The 24,573-nt window shown below is 36.1% G+C and overlaps 1 long non-coding RNA gene across 2 annotated transcripts in view; it reads right to left on the bottom strand.

Annotated features, from left to right (window-relative positions):
* LOC147828686 (uncharacterized) overlaps positions 1–24,573 on the bottom strand; it is a 121,395-nt gene that overhangs the window by 10,594 nt on the left and 86,228 nt on the right. For both annotated transcript variants that reach the window (XR_015450323.1, XR_015450324.1), the window contains one exon: positions 1,075–1,179. This is a non-coding gene — a long non-coding RNA (uncharacterized LOC147828686). The remainder of the gene's footprint in view (positions 1–1,074; positions 1,180–24,573) is intronic.

Here is a 24,573-nt window from a genome sequence, read left to right as displayed (position 1 = left end):
GCAAGGGAATTTAGGTCCTGTGGATATGGGGCCTGTATAGGAATGAGGAACATTGTAAGCAGCATAAAGGGTCAGTCTTGTGTTAGATCATAGTGCCATAGAGGAAAGAGGATCACAGTGACTCTTTTATCTGTCATTTTTGTTGGAGGGTAGGGCTAAAGCTGCATGTCTTAGTCTCTTTCTTTGTTACTGGGACACAATGCCCGATACCCATAACTTACAGGAGAGGTTACTTTGGCTCTTGTTTTCAGTCAATGACCCGCTGGCTCCAGGCCTTCAAGGGCATAATGGAGGAAATCTGCTCACCTCATGCTGGACAGGAAGCAGAGAGACAAGGGAGGATCCAGGAGGGAGCTGTACCCTTCCAGGTCATGCCCTCATTGACCTGCCTCTTCTAACCAGGTCCCACTTCCAACAGCATGTCAGCTATATTGCCTATAATTCAGTAACCATCCCAAAATCCCCACCACTGAGTAGGTGAGTGCTTGGAGAACATTCTTGATCTAAACTATAACACTGCAGATCATGGTAAGGACAAGCAGGAAGCATATGGTTTATTAAGGAATTGGCCTCTGGATTCAGAAATCCCTGGCTCTGAATTCCTTCTCCACCAGTTATTAGCTTTATAACATTAGTTCTTTAAAGCTCTCTGAGATTCACTCTTTATATTTTATGCTAAGTAAGTTCTTTGGTTTGTCTACCTAGTATCTATTTTTTCTTCTTTTGTTAATAACATGATTTTCCCATCTCTCTCTTTGTCTAATTGCCAATCAAAGTTCTCTATCTTTGCCTCTGTGAAGGGTAGGCATATGATTGGAATGTCTTTTTAGGACTTTGAATCTTGAATTAATTGACTCTCTGAAGAATTTTTCAATCAATTCCTAAAGTTTCAATTACTGTCTTCTTTCAAACTTAGTATTTTGACTACCTCATGTCCTCCCATTAAAATGTTCCTGTGCAAGAAGTTGGGCAGTGTGTCATTCAGTGCATACAGTGTATCATAGAGAAACAAATGCAATGCAAGGTATACCAATATATAAGAATTTACAAGATTGGCTTACAGTGGCCACTCACAGAGTCAGGTGTGGAAGAGTGCAAAAGCTCTGTCTGTGTGCTGGAGATCTGAAGGATCCAGTTGAAGGCCTGGAGCTCACTGTAGAGTCCCATTCAAGGCTGTCTCTGCAGGGAAAAGGATCTGTGATGGAAGGCTGAAGATGATGTCCAAGATGAAGGCGAAACCTGGAGCTTCTCCAAAGAAACAGAAGTGATCCTTCCTTCTTCATTTCCCCTTTATATCATTCAAGTGACAAGCTGGCCTAGGGTGGGTCTTCTGTCTTCAGTCAGTCCCCTCAGCCACACCCAGAACTATGCTGCTCCTATTTAGTTGGGCATTTCTTACTCAGGTTGACAGAATTGGTTAATTATTACCAACAGTATTATTTGCAACCAAAGAAACCTGGCTGCTGCACTTAGTCAATTGTTTCCATCCTCGTGTGGTTAATTTTTTATCCTTGATTGGCTCCAAAAAATCTATTTAATCAATTACTCTGGTCCTAAACATTCCTCTTTTTTTGGTACTAGGGATCAAACTCAGGTTCTTGCGCTTGCAAGGCAGGTGGCAGAACCACTGAGCTAAATCCCCAGCCCCTAAATGTTCCTCTTGAAAGTAATTTAGTAGTCATCTTAGGCATCGCCTGTGTTTTCTAACATTTTATTGTGCAGTGTATCCATTTTCTGAGTTAACCTAGACCTGAGGTCATCTATGGCAACCTCACTCATTGCCGAGAATAGTGAGTCTCTATTCCACACTATGATGCACCCAGGCTGCTGCTCCATCTCTTTTCTAGACTGAACATGCCAAGTTATTCATCTGCTCTCGTAGGGTTTTGTTTCCAAACCTTTTATTATGCTGGTTGCCCTCCTCTGAACTCTTTCCAGTTAGCTGAAAAGCATGCTCTATCCAATAATAAGCTATGATGGGGAGCTCAGAGGTCACATCTTGTCCAGAAGGTAATTGTGTAACCCCAGGGGCATGAAATTTTTTCTTCATGCCTGAGGCCATTATGAATGTTCTGAGTCTCCTGCCCAGGCATATTTAGAGCCTGCAACCAGTGGAAGGAGTTGGCAGACAGGTACCCGCATGTTCTGGGGAAGAGTCTGCTTATTTTGAGCAGCACTAATCAGTTCAGTTTCTCTGTGGCTACTTTGAACTGCAACCTTCTTCCTAACTAAAAACACCAAAACTGAGTGACAACTAACAATTATTGAGTGCTTATGATGTGGTAGGCACAGTGCCAAAATGTTTAGTACTTATGAACTCATGGAGTCCCTACAATACACCTTTTGCATTAGGTCATTATCTTTGTTTCACAGATGAGCAAACTGAGAGCTAGACTGGGCTTAGGTTACATTGCTAGAAAATGAAGCAGTAGGATTTGTAACCTTGGACTTGATTGTAAAAATTATGCCCTTAGCTATGACATTTAGTTGTTTAAGGGCTCAAGAGAAACAAACTAGAAAATATTGGACAAAAAATTAGGAAGAGCATGGACTTTTTAAAAAGATAGATTCTTATAATCTTTATAGCACAGCAAAATGATTTTCTGGCTAAAAATGTAAGAAATAATTCAACCATGTTTCCATTCCCAGATATTAAAAATGAGTATTATATATTGAAAGCTTTAAGATATCCTGATGTGAAGAAGCCTGTTTAATTCTACATCTTCTAAATTTAATCGGGAACACCTCTACTTCACTAAGAGAATACAAAAATATACAATAGACTTTATTGAAGGTATTACATTGAGCTATATGGAGAATATGTTTCATCTTCATGATAATCTTTTTTTTGGTACTGGGGTTCAAACTCGGGACGTTGTGCTTGCGAGGCAGGCACCAGAACCACTGAGCTAAAACCCCAGCCCTTCATGATAGTCTTTTAATAAATACATTTTATTATAATTTGACAAGTGAAGAAACTGATTCTAAGAGAGATTTACCTCTCCAAAAGGTGTATAGGTAAATTACTGACTAGCAATTTTACTCCAGCTCCATATGATTCTAACGTGCTTGCTCTGCTTCAATGCTTAAAATATTTCTTTCCCCCACCTAACACCTCAGATGAAGACTCAGTTTTAAGAGATACGATTGTTTCATCTTTGTTTTGGAATCTTGGCCATGGGAACACAGCCTGGTAAAGAGGGAAGAGCACAGCTTGGTATCAGGAATCTTGGGCTTGATAGAAACCTCTGCTACTACATCCAGAGTTTTCTATGAGAGTTAGTTAATCCCTCTGAAACTATTTTAACCTGCTGAAGTGACATTCACAATGTGAATGGCTATTAACTATTTTCTGTTCCTCAGGATATGTGTTCAATTTCACTTTGTGTTTCTAACAAAATGAACAAAGCACGTGGCTACACTTGGGTCTCAAAAGATAGAACCTTACAACAAACAAATGATGATTTTCCTGCTTTTCAGAATTTTGTCTGAGAAATTACATGTTTTCTGTATTTTTGCTTTACTAGAATGTCCCATCTTTTATTAGTATGTGTTTGTGATATAATAAGTACATTCACTGTGAGGAACTGGTACATATATATGTCATATCTTGGTCATTTTTACTTTACTTCCCCTCCCTCCCAGTCTCCCTTCCCATCTCCACCAAGTCTGTTTCTTATCATTTGTCAAAACTTATTGAAGTGTATAGTTAAAATAAATTAATTTTCATGTATCTAAGGTATATACAATAAAGCTTTGAACAACCTTAAATAAAATATTTTATCTAAGTTTTGACAAATGTACCCAGTCATGTAACCACCTCCAGGTTCCAAGCAGTCCTACCACCCCAAATGCTTCCTTCTCACCTTTTCCACTTACTGTTCCTCCCCCAGGCTTTGGGAGCACTCCCTGTGTTTGTTGCCATGATACCTTTTTTCCCATTTTTTAGGATGTTATATAAATGGAATAATATGGTCCGTTGTTTTCTGTTTCTGACTTTTTAATTTAACATAATGCTTTTGAAATTCATTTGAGTTTCCCTATGATACAGTAGTTCATTCAGTAGTTGATGGAAATTTAGATTGTTGTCACCTTTGCTTGCTAGGATGGAACATTTTTTAATGAAAATACATTTTAATTTTCCCTGAGAAAATATCTATAGTAGAATTTCTGGGCCATAAAATCAATATATGATTTTAAGAAACTGCTAAACAATTTTTCAAATTGATTATACTATTTTTTTGTAAAGTACAAAGCGTGAGTTCTTAGTGTTCTACATTCTCACCTAAATGCTACTATTAATCTGTTTAATTTTAGAACCATATTCATGAGTTCTATACAACTATGAGAATATACAACTATTCTCACAACTGAGAATAGTAGAATAATAATTGTAATTTTAACTTGAATTGCCCTAATAACCTTATGTTGAATATTTGTTCATATCCTTATTTGCTATAATCTACCTTATTTGATAAAGGATATATTCCAAATATTGGCACATTTTAAAAATCAGTTTGCCTTATTTGCAAGAGTTCTTCCTATATTCTGGGCAGAAAGTTAATTTCAGATGTATGTTTGCAAATACTTTCTCCTAGGCAATGACTTGCTTTCCCTTAAGAATACATTTTAAGAAAGAGACATATTTAATTTTATAGAAGTCCAATTTGTTCATTTTTTTCTTTTATAGATGATGCTTTTTGTGTCATATGTAAGAAATCTTTCTTACCCAAAGTGACAATGATTTTCACCTATATTTGCTTTCAGAGGTCTTCAGAGTTTTGGTGCTCACATACGGCTGTAGGATATATGTATAATTAATTTTCATAAATGTTGTGTAGTGAAGGCTTTGTTTATCATTTTGAATATATAAATATCCACTCTTTTCAGCATCATTTGTTGGGCAAACAATTTTTTGCTGACTGAATAATCTTGGCCCTTGTGGAAAATCTATTGATAATATATGAGTGGATCTATTTATTGGCTCTCTGGTTCCAGCAATCTGTATGTTTACCCACAGTCTATTACCTTCATGTTTTGTAAGTGTCCCCCATTTGTTTGAGAAATTTCTATTTTATTCCTAAATTACTAAAAGTTTCTATCAAAAGTGAGTATGAAATTTTCTTAAATGCTCTTTTTTTGGAGAGGTTTATTGAGATAACCACATAGGATGTACTTTATTATTGTATGTCATACTATACTATACTATACTAATGTATGCTAAATTTACACTGAACCTCAAATATTAAACCAACCTGGAATTCATGTCATAAGTGATACTTGATCATGACGTTTTTAACATGCTGTGATTCTTTCTTATGGTGATATTTTGTCAATATTAGTATCACGGTAATACTGGCTTGATGAATGCTTTATAAGAGATCTTCTAATTTTTTAATTTTTTATTTTAAAGTAACACAAGTAGATATTAGTAAAGAAAATATAAAAAGCATTTTTCTGCTTACTTCTATGAAAAAATAAAACAACATTTTATAACAAAATAGAGAATAACAATGGTTAACATATTCTGGATCATGATCTTAAAAGAATGGTCACAATGTTACTCAGAATACAAGTCATAGACTGAAAAAAAAAGACTCCTCTTACAAAGAAACAAAGAAAAGGGCAAACTTTCTTTTCAATGCACAAAAACTAGTAATATAAATAAAACAAGTTGTCATATATCTTAAAATACGTTTGAAACGATGGAATAGATAATTTGGAGAATTGTTTGAACTTCTCCCCATTTCCTATTTATCAATGGGATCTTCTATTTTCTGAGAGTTGATGTAATTAGTATTATTTCTTCCTTAAGTATTTAGTAGAATTAGTTATTGAAGCTGGGCAGAAAGTTCCCAACTATCTATTTAATATCTGTGGTTCTGTAGGGATATTTTCTCTTTCATTCTTGATATTGATAATTTGCACCTTCCTTCTTTTTCTGATCTGTTTGGCTAGATCAGGATTTGGAAAATATCTCCAAAAAGTTTTAGAGTAACTATTCTTAGCTTTGTGGGCCACAGACAGTCTTTGTGCCTGCTTCTTCTTCCCCTTCTTCCTCTTTTCTTTCCGTCTTTCTCCTCCAACATGTTTTTAAAAAGTATAAAAAGTATTTATAGCTACAGATTACACAAAAACAGGTGACAGATTGGGTTTTGTCCATGGGCTACAGTTTACCAATGTATAAGCTAGATTTTTAGTAGTTTTATTAGTAATTTTGAAGAACCACTTTTTGTTTTCACTGATTTTTTTCTACTGTTTTATTCTTTGTATATTATTGATTTCTGATCTGAACTTTTATTATTTTGTTTGCCTGAGGTTTTATTTACCTTTCTTTGTCTAGTTTCTTAATATAGACATTTAGCTCGTTTATTTGTAATATTTTTATTCTTCAATATAAACAGCTAATAGGAACCCTATTACAGCCCACAACTTTTGATATATTGTGTTTTATTTTTATTAATGTCAAAATATTTTCCAGCTTTCCATGTAAATTATTCTTTGGGCCAGGGTAATTTTGAGGTATACTGATTGATTGATTTCAAAATGCTTGCAGATTTTTCATTTAACTATCTGCTATTGCTTTCTAAGTGTAGTCAGAGAACATACTTTTTATCACTTCAACTTTTTTAAATTTATGAAATTAATTTTTGTTTCAGAAGTTGGTCTATCTTGGTAAATAATCTGTGTATACTTAGAAATACATATTCTGCTGTTACTGAGTAAAATGTTATAGAAATGTCAATTTGGTAAATTTTAGTAATTTTAGTAATGTTCTTCATGTATTCTATATTAATTGGTTTTCTGTATCCTTGGTCCCTCAGCTACTGAAAGACAGTTGTTGAGCTCTCCAACTGTAATTGTGGAGCTATTTTTCTTGTGTTGCATTAGTCTTATTTCTTTGTACTTTGAAGTTCTTTTATTAGGTACACACACATTTGGTTACATATATTTATTAGGCAGTTGCATATACATTAAGTAGAGTCATGTCCTCTTGATGAATGGACTCCCTTTTCACTATACAATTAACTTGTTTGCCCTAGTATTATCCTTGCTCCAAAAATCTTCTCTATAAGTTATTAATATACTCACTCCAGCTTTTAACTACTGATGTTGTTATTGTGCATATTTTTACAACCCTTATTATTTGACTTATCTCTGCCTTATAATTTACATGGATCTTGCTTTTTAAAATCTAACATGATGTCTTTTCAATGAGGTGTTTAACCATTATATTTAATGTAATTTTCAATATGGTTGGATTTAAAGCAACATAGTGCAATTTTTTTAGTGTACTTTTAACATTAATTTTTGATAAATTTTTAACTGATATACAAAACCCAAAAGTTGTACATATTAATGGGGTTCCACATAATGTTCAATTCAGTATATACTGTGTAATGTTTAAATCAGGTAAAAATATTTTTTTCCTTAAAAAATATGAACTTTTTGTGAGAAAAACTTTAAAAATAATTTTTCCTAGCTTTTTAGAATGTAGAGTACATAATGTTATCTCGAGTCACCATCTAGTGTAATAGCACACCAGAGGAGAAGTTCTTAACTGCAACTTCTCATGGATCAGCCTTTCCACATACATCCCTCCCTTCCTGCTATTTCTTTTCTATTAGTTCCATCTGCTCTTTTTTTTTTTTGGTTACCAGGGATGGAACTTGGGACCTTGCACTTGTGAGGCAGGCGGCAGAACCACTGAGCTAAATCCCTGACCCCCATCTGCTCTTTATTCTGCTTTCCCCCTCCTTCTCTAACTTCTTTTGAGTTAATTTAGTTTTTATTTACATTCCATATTTTTTCTCCACTATAGCAGCCCTTATTATCCATGGAGGATATGTTCTAAGACCCCCAATGGATGCCTGGAACTGCAGCTAGTGCCAAATCTATGTACACCATAATAGTTTCCTTTTGTTTGAATAACTTTAACATTCATGTATAGCAGTTCTAACAACATTCTCACAAGGTTTTCTTTTTTCACTTGGAGTTTTGTTTACTCTTCCTTCCATTTCTGAAGAAAAATTTTGGTGGAAACAAAATTCTATGTTGATGTATTTTATTTTTATTTTTTTTTTTGGTAGTGGGAATTGAACTCGGGACCTTGTGCCTGTGAGGCAGGCAGCGGAACCACTGAGCTAAGTCCCCGGCCCCTGTATTTTTATTTTTGATTCCATACAGGAAGATGTCTTTTCATTGTCTTCTGGGTTGCATAGTTTCTAAAGCAGTCTGACATATTTCTTGATGTTGTTCCTCTGTAATGTGTCCTCCATTCCCACCTTCCAAATTCTTTTAGGATTTTCTTTGTCACTGGTTTGTACTATTTATTCTTGTTATGTGTCTTGGTGTGCTTTTGTTATATTTATTCTGCTTTTTTGGTGGGGGGTTCTTGGATTTTTGTTTATTGTTTTCATCATATTTGGAAATTTTTCAGTTTTTAAAAAAATCTATTTTTGTACCCTTTCTGCCTCTCTGTTGACACTTATATTTGACCTCTTGATCATACCCCTCATGTCACTGGTGCTCTGTTCATTTTCCCCCATGTTTTATCTCTGTGTGTTTCCTGCTGGATTGTTTGGATTGATTGTTTTCAAGTTAAACTGATTTTCTTTTTCTCTTCTGCAGTATCTCATTTGGTTTTTCCTATCTATCGACTGGATTTTTCGCTTAACAGTGTGTTTTTCATATTTTATGATTCTATTTGACCTTTTTATATTTTCCATATTTCTCCTTATCATGATCTTATTTTTTCTACCTTCTTGAATAGAGCAGATTATAATAGCCAGTTAACATTTTTGTTTGCTACATCTGTCATTTCTGGATATATATTTTTATTAATTTTTCTTTTATTATGACTCATTCTTTCTTGGATTTTTTTTCTTCTGTTTTTACGTGCTTGGATTTTTTTCTTGAATGTTAATTTCTGGTTTTCTTGTATCATTTTAGTATTGATTTTTTTGTTAAGAAGACATTGATATATATTTCATGAGAATGTCTTTTTGTTTTATTAAGACTAGAATTATTATTCAGACTTGTATTTGCAATGACATTGGAAATGTTTGCCTACATTTAAAAGATATACCTACAGGGGGCAACATTTAAAGACATGCATGTTTAGGTAAATTATATATGCTACCTAATATATTTGATCAGTAACTGTATTTCCAAGATTCTACCTTTCTTTTCATGTATGAGGGAGAAAAAATATTTGTTTATTATTTTGCTCTTGTGAGGCAGGCCCAGGCACCACTGAGCTAAATCCCCAGTCCGAGAAAAAATATTTTAAAGCAGTAATTGAATCCAACCATCATGACTTCTAAAGAAATAGCATAATTTGTATCTGAATGGACTGATATTTTAAAAATCAACTTATTTGATTGGTCTTTTTGAATGTAGAAGTCGAATTCTAATCCAGTAAGGAGAGAGTGACATAACGTGATTTTTTTTCACTCACTTATTCATTCATTCTTCATTCACTCATTCACTAAACATATGAGAAATATTTACGTTTACCAAGTTCTGTTTCTAAAATTTTAAGCCCTTAGGTATACAAATGACTGAGATAAGAATTTATCTACACTCAAGGCACTCTGAGTCTAGTGGGGAAAGGCAGATGATAAAAAAATAAGTGTTTAAATAAATAACATTATTACAGATGGTAGTAGGAATGATGGGAAAATGGAGGGAGGACCATATAATTTTATACAGGTAATTCTGTCTCTTTGAAGAAGTGACATTTGAACAGGTTTTGAATAACGAAATACAGAACAGTAAAGACTGGACATAGAGGGATACAACAAAGGTAATGGCCTTGAAGTAGAGTGAGCTTAGTATATTTAAGGAATAACAAGAAAAGCAGGGCAGGTAGAGCACAGTGAGCAAGAAAGAGAGTGGTTGGCAGTAAGGGCTGGGAGGCAAATGAGCCAAAGCATGTGAGACTACTAGGCTATGGTAAGGACTTTAGATTTCAACTTAAATGTGAAGGAATGCTATTCGATGATTTGGAACAGAAGAATGATACAGTCTGATTTACTTTAAAATTACTGTTGTACCTGGGTTTGGTGGTGTGTGCTTGTAAACCCTGGACTCTGGGAGGCTGAGACAAGAGGATTACAAATTCAGGCCAGCTCTGAGCAACTTGGTGACTTAAAATGGTCCTATCTTTAATAAGAAAAAAGAAAAAAGAAAAGAAAGAAAGAGAGGACTGGTGGAATAGCTCAGAGTGAAGGCCCTGGCTTCAGTTCCCAGTAACTAGAAAAAACCTCGCTATTGTATCACTACTGTAGTTGACTACAATAGGACAAATAGATTATAGAGTAGTATCAACAAAAAATGGAAGACCAGTTAGAGTACTTAACAATAGGTTAATGCAGAAAATTCAAATATTTTGCGCATAAAGTTAACAGATATTTGAAAGAGAAAAGGATGAGTAAAGAAAAGAAAGCCTAGTTGAGCAATGCAGGAGGCTCAGGCCATGAGAAAAATAAAAACTAGTGAGAATTAGTAACTAGTGAAATTCTCAGTGCTAGTATTTTCTGAGACATTTAAGAACAAGGTTGCTTACCAGTCAATTTTAAATTGTGGTTTTGTGATGTAAGCTGTCTCTTAGGGAAAATTTGCTGGACATACTGTTCTGTATTGAAAGTACTTTGAGGGTAGAAAGAAATCAGGCTGGTGTCCAGTACTCAGCCACATAGTTTAGGAAAAGGAGTGTTCAGAACATGGAAAGATGATTCACAAGGTGAACTAATCTAGCAGATTTGGGAATATGAAACCACTGGTGATGAGCAAAATGGAGATTCTTCCAAGATCCTCAGGAGGAATAAACATTGGGATAAACATTGGGGTTCTAGGCCCATAGATAATGGTGCTCTGAGCCAACTCATTTGGATCTTGAAGGGTAGGGTGTACTAATTTCAGGTCACACATGTAACTGAGGAACACAGGATAGTCTTGTAGTATGTCCCTCTTTAAGCAGCATATTTTTAAGGCTTCTCTTTCGCAATCAGTTATTTTTCCAGCAGTTACTTTCATTAACAATTAATTTATACATTCATTTGACAAATATATACTGAGCATCTACTATCTGCCAAACATTATGTTAATACAATGCAATTTGCTCCAGTTGTAGCAACTTGACCCCCTCAATGATCAGGATGGCTAGGGATTGGTTCAATTCCAAACTGGCCATTTGGCCAAAGTGCTCTCCTTCGTGGAGCAATCCAATAGCTTCTCAGAAAAACTTAGCTACTATCACTATTACTGTATATATTTTATCTCTTTCTTAAGTCTCTGATTTCCCTGACTGTTTTGCATGAACTTCCTAAAAGAATATTCTTAGGTAATCAGATATTCTTAGGTGTTCCCCCCGCCCCCGCAGGAATTGAACTCAGGACCTTGTGCTTGCCAGGCAGGTGAGTCAGAAGTTTTTATAATTTATTCTGATAAACATATTGTAATGACAAAAATTTTGTTTATGATCAGATTCTTTCCTGAAAAGGTCAAAATCAGTTCTAGAACAGAATATTTTCTAAACATTTAAACATAAAAAATAAAAGTTACATAACAACCATGTTAGAAAATCTGGCAGTATCTGCTAAAGTTGAATAGACACATAACCTATAACCTATAACGCAGGTTATATTCTTAGTATATAATCAATAGGTTGATATCTGTCTGCCTGTTTACCTATGTTATAGAAATGTCCATAGTAGCTAAAAACTAGGAACAACCCAAATATCCATCAACAGTAAAACGGATTAATGAAATATGGCAAATTCAAGCAATTGAAATGATTATAGCAATAAAAATGGAGCATACACAAGATATGAATAAAATCCATAATATAATTTTGAATGAAAGAAATATTTCTTTTACAAAAAGTTTGAAATCAGGTATACATTTCCATGGTGATGAAAGTCAGATAAATGACTACTCTGAGGACAGGGCTATGTCTAGTAACTGGAACAGAGTTGGAGGGAGTTTCTGAGGAGCTGGTCAGACTCAGTGTCCTGCCCTGGGTGCTGTTATGTGGATACTCTCACTTTATGAAAAGTCACTGTAGTGTGTACTTATAATATGCACACTTATCTGTATGGATATTGTGTGTGGTGGTGCATACCTGTACTTCCAGCACTCTGGGAGGCTGAGTGAGAAGAATGGCAAGTTTGAGCCCAGCCCAGGCAACTTAGGGACTTTGTGAGACACTGTCTCAAAACAGAAAATGAAAAAAGGGCTGGGAATATAGCTCAGGGCAAAAGCCCAGGTTCAGTCCCCAGTATCAAAAATACCCCCCCAAAAACAAGTAGAAGTAAAATACATTTTATTTTATTTTATTCCCTAGAGTTCATAATTCTTTTTTTTCAAAATCATGGATTTCTAATGAGTATTTGGTGGTGATGAATATTTTTATTTTTATTTAAATTTTTCCTTGTATCACCTTTTTTGAGAGATAACTTTTCTGCAAATACATATTGGAAGGTCATTAAAAAATAAAAAGCAGACAGGGATTTAGCTTAGTGGTGCCACCACCTGCCTCGAAAGTGCAAGGTCCTGAGTTCAAGCCCTGGTACAAAACAAAACAAAGCAAATACTTATATTAAGTAATCATCACTACCTAAACACAAGGCCTAGCCAAATAAAAATGGTTCTGAGTCAGTATTACATTTAACTATTATTACAAAAGAGGTTGTGTATCACTAAACTCCAAACCAGGTAGAACTTGCAGATTCTACTGAGTTAAAACTTTGCTTTGATTTTTTAACATTAAAACTTCAAACTTACATCTTTTAACATGATCTCTTTTTTCTAGAGTTATCCATCAATATAGATTATATTTTAGTTTTCTTTTCTAAACATTTCTTGACTCTGTTCTTTCATCTGCATCTCGGCTACCCTTGCTGTGGTGCAGATTTGAATTTTCTCTTGCCTGGACTCCTGTAACAGCCTGATCATTTGTCACAACTTGAGCCTAGACTTGTTCTCCTGAAAGAGGCCCCACCCAGTTTACCCAGTGGTTCACCTAAGCAACAAAGCTAATCATTATATACCTTGCCTTAAAACCATCTCAACATGAACATGTAGTCCTCAGAGTTCTCTGGCCAAACACCTTTGCCACATTTTTGATCCTTCTCTTTCAATCTATCAGAAAAATCTAGTGCATTCCATTTTCAAAATACAGTCAGAATCTGATTAATGTAACCAACACTACTAGCTTAGTTACACAGTGTCACTTCTTGCCTAATCTATTGCAAAGGCCTCCTAACTGATCTTGTTACTGCTATTCATTTCTCTCTGTCTCTATACTAAATGTAGCACCACAGTGATTTCTTTCTTCAAAAAAGCATAAGTCAGATTATGGTTCTTATATGCCTTAAACTCTTAAATGGCTTCCACTTCACTTAGAAAAAGATCCAACTCTCTCATACAGCCCTATCTCTTTATACCAGCTATTACCTCTCTGGCTTTATTCCTTGCTAACATGCTCCATTGTCGGCATACCAGTTTCCTTGGCATTCTCTGAACACAGCAGCACACTTATGCCTCAGATCTTTTACATTTCTGTTCCTGCTGCTTACAATGCTTTTCTCCAGCTACTTACTTCCAATGTTTGGTCGAATGTCCTCTTTTCCATAAGTCTTGCCTGAACAGCCTGACTTACTCTGAAGGTCTATTGGATGATGAAGAAACACTGAAAGAGAGAAGAGAGGGAAGGTTCCTGTCTTCCGGAAATTAGACTCTACTGAGCACTGCAGATATGTAAATGGAGTATAATGCAGTACAATGCAGTATAAGTGCAATGACAGAATTGAAAAATATAATCCTAACTGCAGAAGAAAAGTAGAAGTAAGACATATAGAGGTGAGAGTGAATGGCATATACACCAGAATTTATGAGCATGCAGAGAATGGGAAGAGAAGACTGAGGACTGAATGTGAAAATTCAGGCAAATATCTTATCCTGGAAGCCACGACATATAGAATTTCAAACAGAAAGGGGTGATCTGAATATAGGATATTAGAATTTATGGTTAAGTCACTAATGAAATGTACAATTTCAGGAGCATATTAAAAATAAGCCAGTTGGCAGTTGTCTTAGTCCATTTTGGATAACAAAATCCCACAACCTGAGAATTTTATATCCAGTTAATAAGCAATGGAAATTTACTTTTTATAGGTATGGACGGTGTGAAGTGCAAGATCAAGGTGGCAGCAGAATCATTGTCTGCTAAAGTGTTACTTTCTGGTTTATAGTTGGTATCTTTTTGCTGTATCCTTACATAGTGGAAGGTTCAAGAGGTCTCTTCAGGTCCTCTTTTATAATAACAGTAATCTTATTCATGAGGGGTCCCCCTGCATGACATAATCACCTCCCAATTGCCCCACTTTCTAATACTATCATTTTGGGGGCTAGGATTTCAATATGTGAAACTCAGAGGTAGCAACAGTGGATTGAGCCCTTAGAAATCATGGAGAAAAACGTAACATGTAGAAATGGAACTGGTAAGTATAACTATATAAATTCTTTCAAGAGGTTTTGTCAGAAAGAGAAGAAGCAAGTTGGGATAAATTCGGAGGAATTTAATTTTGCACAAGGCAATGGTACAAAGAGAGAAAACAAAGTTTGACAAAACTGACCTATGTGTAATTGAGAAGTATGTTGCCATCCTAAAGGGAATACATTGGTAGAAGATTATAGGTGCTAAGATAGTTGGAGAAGAACTGGCAAAGAAGAAGGTAGATGCGTATGGCTCAGCCTGGCTGAGTGGATACTCAAATATCATGTTGAATTACAGAAAGGAAAAAAATAAGAATGAGAAATGGCTGTATTAAAAAAAAATCAAGAAATATTTTCACCATATGTTTGGCAATCAACATAATTTGTACCTATGAATAACCTTCCTTTGAATATGACCAGTATTTATTTTGAGGTCTAACTTCCAGTTTCTAGAATGGTTTTAGAGACTTTAATCATATTGCTTCTTTTAGAGCTTTATATACTAGATCTGCCATTTCTAGCCTTTTATTCTAATTTGGAAACCACTATATTAGCCTAATAATTTAAACTTCACATTTTGGGGCCTTACCTTGCTCTGCTTCATCTGTATTGAAATACAGTGACCATAGCTACGCTAAGTAGCTACAAGTGACCATAGCTACAAGGCAATGATTATATATTCTCTTCTACTGAATATTCTATTTAAGGATGCTAAACATTTTGTGACTCTTCTCAACCACAGCAGCACTGATGGCTCTGGGAATATTTGGGAGGGTTTCTGAATCTCTCTCCTCAACAAAAATTTATGCATCAAAGTCACCATGGCAGTGATGCAGTGATTTTTAAATTCAGCTGATTTCAGATACTTTCTTTGCCCCACTCACTTCCTGCCATTTAAAACTTGTATTAACTTGTTTTGAACTGGAGGCAAACTTTGGTTTAATTTGAAGAGCTCACCAAATTTGTGTTCAAAGTGTGTCTAATGTTATTGGAAGAGAGAGGAAGTGAATTACACTCAAATTTCCTTTTGAGTTTTCCAGCCATGACCTTAGAAATCGTGGAGAAAACCATAACACTAAATATTACTGGTCATTATATATTATTACCTGTTATTACAGGGCAGTTATTATTTTATATGATGTGTGATGATTAGTAGATTTCCACCCATAAAATTAGAAAGCAGACGTGCCTTTTGGTAATTCCATCCTTGTGTTTGGTATTCTTTTCAGACAATGAACTTTGTAAGTGCATTGAAATTTGGAATCCAGTTAAGGATTATAAAACAGACTGTCAAACTTTTTCTTTAGCCCTGAACTATTAAAGCTAGGCACAGAACCATGAACAGAAAAACACTTTTATATGTAGATATATCTAATAAAAACATCTCTTTTACACGACATATTCCAAGAATGGATTTCACTTATTCTTGCCCTACTGCTAATTATATTCTGCAGTTCCATAACAAAAACAGTAGAAGAACCTTCCATTTTCACTGCCACCATGCTGCCACATATCCACAAACTCTACTGACCTGATATGATGATTGAATCTATTGTGAATTCTCCACATAGATAATTTGTTGATAAAATAAGTTACATAAGTCGATTGAGGCAGCATCAAATGTTAGTGCCCAGATGCACATTATTCCCACTGGCTGTGCAATACTCACACTGAACAAAGGAAGATTGTATCCGGATGATGATGAAAGTGACAGATACTGTGGTTCTGAATAGTTGGTGAAAGGAGGAGTGGTGGAAGCTAACACAGGTCCCATGTGCCTGGTTCCAGGGTGCTAGTGATGGAGGGCTCTTCAAAGAAGTTGGGTACTCTTGTGGTACATATCCATAGAGTCCCTTCAGGGAAATTCCCATATTCCAGCTTGTGATGAGTTGAATTATATCCAATTCTCCTCACCGCACCCCCATTCATATGTTGAAGTCCTAACCCAGTAATGATGAACCTCCCAGATCTTTTAATGATAACAAACAGCTGGCTGCAGCCCATGTGCCATAGGTTCACCACCACTGTCCTAACCCCAGTCAGTACTTCAGAATGTGACTGTTTTTGGAAATAGTGTCTTACAGAGATAGTCAAGTTAAAGTGAGAATCCAGCATGACTGGTGGCTTTATAGAAAGGGGAAACTTCGGCACAGAAAAACACAGAGGATAGACAATAGGAAGAGATAGCGAACTCTGACAGTCATCTCCAAGCCAAGCAGAAAGGCCTGCAATAGATTTTTCCCTCAAAGCCCTCAGGAGGAAATAGCCCTGCAGAAAATATTGATTCAAACTTCTAGCCTCCAGAACTATGAGAAAATAAATTCCTGGTATTTAAGTCACCCAATTTGTAATAATTTGTTATGGCAGTTGTAGCAAACTGACATTACACATCTGATATTTCTGATTCTTCAGTCTCGTCTTTCCCTGGTGAGCTTACTACCCAGCTTCCCCTTTACAAGTCATTTCTCATTTTGTATCTATGATAGACTTGTTTTTCCATCCAAAGGTTCACCCCAAACTATTTCTGTGCTAGGAATCCAGCCTTCGTCTATATTTCTACAACTCAATAGCCAAGAAGTAAATTCCTTCTTCTGCTTTCAGCAGTCATATATCTCTTCTTGGGGCTACCGAATGCAGAGACCAACCCAGTGATTCTAGGAGACCCAGGGCCAAAGATATAAAAGAAAATACTGGGCTAAAAATATCCCTTATCCTATTCCAATAATATCATGTTATTTACATCTAGATATGGTTTTGTCAGGAGAGGTATCCTGGAGTAGACCACTGTATTCTCTCCCTCCATACCAGTATTTCCATAACATCCAGGAAATGAAGTAAAACGCAAAAGTAGGAGGATTGCAAATTCAGCAGTGGCCCCATGTAGAAAGAGTAGGATATTTTCAGCACTAGCCTTCCTCAGGGAAAGCAGCAGCATCAGTCTTTACCAGCCCCAGGGCCTGTGGCAGGAAAAGGCTCTTCAGTAAGTCATTTGATACTCACTGGAAGTTTCCAGTGCACAGCCAAGGGATTTCAGGTTTGTGGGTCTAGGAGTGAAGTATTTACAAACTAGGGTAGAAAGGCCAAGATGAGACCCTCCTGGGAGAACAGGGCACAAATAGAAATGGAATCAAGACAGCCAGGAATCCTCCTCAGCTGTAAAGCATTTACTACAATGGCTCACAGTGAGTACTTAATAAAATTGTTATCATTGTTACTATTCTATTAACTCTGAAGTGTACTTTCAAATTTTTTTTTCTGGTAAAGGAATGCCAGACATCATGTTGTATCACTCAAAAACCTTCAGCATGCATTTCTATATAGATGTGTGTGTGTGTGTGTGTGTGTGTGTGTGTTTGACAAACATAACCACTCATGACAACTGATTGTTTCAATTTTTTAAATTTTCTTAAGCAGAAAAGAACTTCTACAGAACCTTTCGTCATATCTACTCACAAACACACCATCTGCATCCTACACTGAGCCTCCCGCCTGTTACCGTCGTCGAATTCACAGTGCTCCAATCTGATTCCTCAATTTTATTCCTGTTCCCTCTTCCTCTTGTCCACTCAAAGACATCACCCTTTTTCATTTACATCATTCATTTTTTCCCTTCCAATGAATCATATCATTAGCATACATGCCTGCTGTTTTTTCTTGAGATTTGAACTTTCTTTTGATCACACTTTTCCTACCAAGGCTTTTTTTTTTTTTTGGTATGGGGATCTAACTCTGGACCTCGGGCTTGCAAGGCAAGCATGGAGCCACTGAGCCAACTCACTGGCCCTAAAGTTCATTTTTGTCCCTACCTCTGCAGCAAAACTTTGAAAGAGTTGTCAGGCACATATTTTATCCTTACATTTTTAATATCTTTGAAATCAAAATATCCTTAAAATCAGAATGCTCACAATCACGTGCCTGAGTCCAGCAATGACCAGTGAAGGGTAGAGCAAGCTTGTACGTCATTCTCCTACTGGCCTTTTGAGTTTTGGGAGCTCCAGTGGAACTGTGCTTGTTCAAAGCACATGCTCTGGGAGTGTGAGTAGGTTTGAGTCCCAGTCCTTTCAGTCAATAGCTGTGCAATCATGGGCAATTAGTTTTTGTGTCTTTAAGTCTCAATTTACTCAACTACAAAATGGAAGAGTAATACATTGACTGAGTAATAAATTTGTTATGAGAATTATATCCAATAATACATGGTAAATGCTTAGCAAAGTGCCTCATACATGGTGCTCAAAAAGAGTAGCTATCAGCTTCATCTCCTTCTTTTTCTTCATCATGCATTATAAATCATCTCATGTGTACATGGATACACAGATACCAGGACTGATGGGTGTATCAGAATGATAATATGAAAGTTTTTATTCACATTATATAATGAAAAAGGCAGCGTTTTACTCTTTTCCCCATCCTGTCTTGGTGAGAATTCCTGGCTGTGACACAATCAGTGTTATCAACCTACTAAGGAACATCTGAATACCAGAATATTGTAAAAAACCAGTCTTTTTATGTTCTTCAGGAATCTATTGAAAATTAAAATGTAATTAGTGTGGCAAAACAATAGTTTGCATCTTTTAATTACTGTTGTATTTTTTGACAGAATGTTTTAATTATTGTTTTCTTTCCTCTTCTCTACTGTTTCTATTGATTTGTTGCCAGTTTAATTGTGTCACCAGGACCTCCCAGTTCTCAATGAGTTACCCTCAGGGCTTCTGTCTGCTTCATTGTTTTAAAGTAAACCAGATCCCCAAATACCTACAAAACAAAATCACAAGTTGAAGGGAATTTTTAAAATTGAGAAAAAGTAGGATGAATAAAGAACAAGACATAAGGTATGAAGGGAAGTTTAATGAGACAGCTATACTTTTTAACTTTAGATCTAAAGCAATAATAATAATAGTTATTGTTACTATCTATTTAAAGCACTAGAGCAGAGGAGCAATAAAACAGCAGATGTTAAGAACTTCTTTGTTTTACTTCTCAAGCAAAATTACTTTCTGCAATTGTATTAGGAGAGCTGTGTACAGATAGATTATTGCTATGCAACATATTACCTAATTCACTCATCCATAAGTTAATGTTCTCAGCTGATTCATTGTGTATTGAAAATTTCCAGCTACCTTTTGATGCAAATTTAGCAGGAAGAATTTTAAAGCAGATAAAGAAGATATCAGTTAATCTAGTAAGGAGAGAGAGGGAGGGGGGGGGGAGAGAGAGAGAGAGAGAGAGAGAGAGAGAGAGATTCAAAGATCAGGCAGCTTTTTCTACATGAATAACACCATGAATGACAACAGTATTATCTAAAACAGACTTGCATTAAGTGTTGGCTCCATCACTTCCTGAACCTTGGGCAAATAACTTGACCTTCTGAATCTAAGTTTTATGGGCCCAATGTTAGAACCTATCTAATTGGTCAGTGTGAAAATTTAAATGTGATGTTATATATAAAGCATACAATAAGTGCTAAGTCCATATTATTATGTATTATTATCATTGCTATTATTATTACAGTATTATAAGTCCAGGATTTAGTACAGAGCCCCTCAATGAGCATATACATAATTAGCATTCCCCTCAAAAGACAGACAAAGAAAGAAAGAAAGACAGACAGACAGACAGACAGAAAGAAAGAAAGAAAGAAAGAAAAGAAAGGAAGGATGAATGTCCAGCGTATTACAGGATGACCCAGTGACCTGGCTGGGAGCATAAGTTACTATTCAGTGTCCCCTTGTTAGAGTCTGTTCTGTTGTTCTATTCCACAGAGTGACTGGCATCCTGGAGTCATGGCCATGACTAAGAACTGACATACGATCTTGGGGCAGCTCATACTAGTGGTAGTTTTTTAAATTTTTATTTATTTATTTTTTCAGGACCAGGGATCGAACTCGGACCCTTGTGCTTGTGCAGCAGGTGGCGAAACCCCTGAGCTAAATCTCCTGCCCTTAATGAGGATTTTTTGAAGTGATGGTATTAATGTAGTCCTCTTTTCACCGTGACCTATAGTAAGAAATATATTTGATATTAAGATTTGACACTAAGATTTGACATAGATACACATATCTGAAACAAAAGTTTTACAAGATGCTCTTAATGATATGATACTCTTAATTTAATTACACTAAATTAATTTTACTCTCCACTAAGGAGTAACAACTTACATTTGAAAACTGCACTAAAGTTAACACTGTTTCCTACCTGTCTCCTAAAATCACTTTTGCTTTCTTTATTTTTCAGTATTTTTGTAATTTTTTATTTAAGTAAAGTGTGTGCTATTATGTAACACGACAATTTTACTGATAGAAATGAATTTTTCAGCAAGGCAAAAAATTTTTTATGCATGTGTAGACTTTGAGAAGCACATGGAGGTATCACCCCAGGAACACAAAATTTAAAAGCAGTGAGGGTTCTTTTAGAGTTGAGGGTCAGGCCATAACACTTCCTGTTTGCTCAGAGGATTTCTAAACATCTTGGACACCTACTTATGCTTCCACTTCCTGAGCATAGTCTTGGACATGAAACACCTTTAGATGACTGATTCAGAGTTTTTCATTTACCCCTTCAGCCCCTTTGAGTCTGGATAGCCTCTATTACTGCTCTTTTCAGTGCTCTATAAAAGTTATGTGATGATGAAGAGGAGGAGGAGGGCTGGAATCTGCTCATTATCAGCAGCACCTCATGGCCAGAGCTGTTGGAACATGCAGCGCTGGCAAGTCAGTGTGCTCTTCAAGCCAAGAGCTATGATCCCAAAAGGGCAATCCAGGAAGCTGGCCTTGAGGACATGTCTCTGCACCTGACTGTGAAGATGTTCGGGACACAGAGAAACACCTGCCCCCTCTGAATAGTCACACTTAGTGGAAGAAATTTATGTGTCATAATTCTGTGTTAATACCTTTGTATGTCACATTGCTGCAGGTAGATCATAAGCTCCTTAAGTAGGCATACAATAATATGGTTTTGGTTTTTTTTATTTTTGTATTCTTCCTAAACAGCATGCACTTTCAACTCAGTCAATATGGACTGAATGAACAATATTCTGTGGTTGCACGTTTTCCAGATTTCCTATTTAGTTTCAGTTTTTTGACATATAAAATGTTACTTTTTTCCCCCAGTTTGAGTGATTAAAGTAGGTTTAAAACATTTAGAAATGGGCCGGGGGGTTAGCTCAGTGGTTTCGCTGCCTGCTGCGCAAGCACAGGGACCTGAGTTCGATCTCAGGTACCAAAAAAAAAAAAAATTTAGAAATGTAGAAAAGTTAACCGCTTGCAAATGTGCACAGTTGGTTATTCATAGTAATGGGGATGTATGAAATCTTTCTGACAATGTTTATAGAATGTGTGAAACTTAAGAATACAAACAATTCATAAATGTTTAAATATCTTGGCAATTTTACTTTCAAAATTATAGAAGTAATGATAGGAACTTACGATGAATCAGAAAAATTCCTTGCTGGATTTTTTCTTCTCTTTTTGATGGTACTAAAGTGATTACACCAGAAGAATGGATTAGGATGCAAGCTGCTAGTTGTGTCTCTTAATATTTTAAGGGTTTTTCAAAAGGGGCTAATTTACAAAAGTAGTTTGGGATGGAAGTCGACTTGCCCCAGAGCTGAAACTTTATATGGCAAGTTGCAATAAAGATCATGTTTTATGATAGAGTTAACATAAATACATGAGCCACAGGGGTTCTCGTGAAAGCTCCAGGGAATGAAGAGGCAACTGCTGGAGCAGTTCTTCATGTTTTATTTTCCTCGTTTCATTGAGCCCACTTATCTCTAATGATTCCTTAAATAAAAGGGAAGTGCCCTTTCATTTCATTTCCTCTGACCTAAAAAGAAAAGAGTAAAACTTTGAAAAAGACCTTTGGTCCATAGGCTTCATTAAAAGTGAACACCAGCATTACAAGGTTAGCCATAATTTCAAATGGATAACAGTAGCCAAAACCACCCAATGAATCAGTGACCTCACTAGTCCTGTAGATACCATGTACACTAGAAAAGGTGGAAAAGGTAGACAGATGGCTGGGGCCAACTGCAGGTGAGTGATGGAATTGTATTTACAACACAGATAGTGCCTCATGGTGTGAAGTGACTCGAGAGAGCTTATTAGATGAGAGACAGAGTGATCAGAAGCCAGAGTGGTAAGTGAAGCATGTCAAGTGGTTTACTAGAATCTTAGGGGGAATGAGAGAGAGAGAGAGAGAGAGAGAGGGAGAGAGAGAGTGAGGTGTGTGATGTGTACCTCACAGAATGAGGGATTCAGGTAACTCATTCATCTATGAAACATAGCTTGAGGGTCTACCATGGGTATTATCTTTATTTCATTGATAAAGATATTCATAAACTCTGGTTGATACCAGTTCCTTACATTTATTACATTTGGAGCTCTCATTCCAATTTTCTACCCTCAATTCTCTTATTCTCAAGCTTTTTCACTTCCCAACTCTATATGCCACCCCTCAACTCCAAGTTAAGGTTCAATTTTCACATGGAACGTGATTTTCACAGAAAAACCCATCTTCCTTTTGCCTTCCCCTCAATTTGGCTGGATTCCTATTTCCCTTTCCTTTCTAGCACTTACCACAACCACAAACCAATATCCATGTACTTATTTGTTTAAAGTCTTTTTTTCTCCCTGGGCATAAAGCTCCAGGAAGGTAAGAGTAGATTTGATCTATTCACTGTCTTCTAAAGACCTAAACAGTGTGGGTCGGGGGGGGGGATTAAGACAGGGGTCTCACCACATCCATCCACCCATTATGTAATTAATGCTAAAATGAAGTACATGTACATTGGAATTAAAATAACTACTTTTGGATTGAAAGATTTTTTTGACTGTGTAAAATTCGGGATATGAGATGTTGCTCTGTAGCAGGTCTAAACAGGAACTAGTCTGCCTACCAAGTATCTAGCATTGACCTGTCACACAGTGATTTGTGCAGATTCATGTAAATAGGATTCCACCTCAGATCTGGTCTAACTGATTTTTTCCTATTTATTTATTTATGCACATTTGCAGTATATTGTGTTTACATTTCTTGTATGGAGTTGGTACACATACACAACACATCTCAATTCCTTCTTTCATCTCCTTTCCCTTCTCTCTCCCCTCCCTCCATCTCTTGATCCCTTTCCCATTTGAGAATGATCTGTCTCTGTACTTCCCATCGTCTATCTTTTATTTTGCTCTTTATTTATAATTTGAGCTTTTCATATATGAGAAAGCATATGATATTTAAGCTTGTTTGTATGATTTATTTCACTTACAATTAGGGTCTCAAGGTGCATCCATTTTCCTACAAATGACTCAAGTTTATTTTTCTTTATGGCAGAGTAAATATTCCATTGTGTATAAATACCATATTTTCTTTATCCATTCATCTGTGGATGGATGTATAGCCTGCTTCCAAGATTTACCTATTACAAATTGTGCTGCTATAAATATGGATTATGCATGTATCACTGTAATGTGATTTATTTAACTCTTTTGGGAAGATACCTACAAGGGAAATAACTGAGTCAAATGGATTTTCTAGTTTTAGTTTTTTGAGAAATTGCCATACTGGTTTCTGTATTGAGGAGTGGCATGTAGTGTTGGGACGTGAAGAAGCTGGACAATAAGGGAACTGAGGATAGAAAATTGGAAATAGAGCTCCAAATGTAATAAATTTAAGGACCCAATGTTATATAGTAAAATCTTGGGTTGCGAGTAACTTATGCAAGTGTTCTCCAAGATGAGCAAACATTTCTAATAAATTTTAACTTGATAAATGAGCAATGTCTTACAGCGCAAATAGTATGTGATGATAAACGTCACACTATCACAACTGAGCCAATCGTCCTCTCTCTCTCTCACTGCAGGATTGTGGCTGATCGTCTCCCAACAGGATGAGGTTAGGAGGAGATCTTGTCTAAAGAAGAGAAAGAGAAAAAGGTGGAGGAGTCCTTCACTTCAAATGAGATTAGGGAGATGTGTAAAATGTGGGAAACAGTGCAAAATTTTATTGAAAAGCACCACCCACATTAGGCTGAAGCAGTGTGATGAATCTGTTTAATGACAATATAATGTCAAATTTCCA

The sequence above is a fragment of the Heterocephalus glaber genome, unplaced genomic scaffold, assembly GCF_053883595.1.
Source record: "Heterocephalus glaber isolate CG9 unplaced genomic scaffold, H.glaber_assembly_v1.0 deba00000942, whole genome shotgun sequence".
Lineage (NCBI taxonomy): Eukaryota > Metazoa > Chordata > Mammalia > Rodentia > Bathyergidae > Heterocephalus > Heterocephalus glaber.
This window is presented reverse-complemented; position numbering and strand designations above follow the sequence as displayed.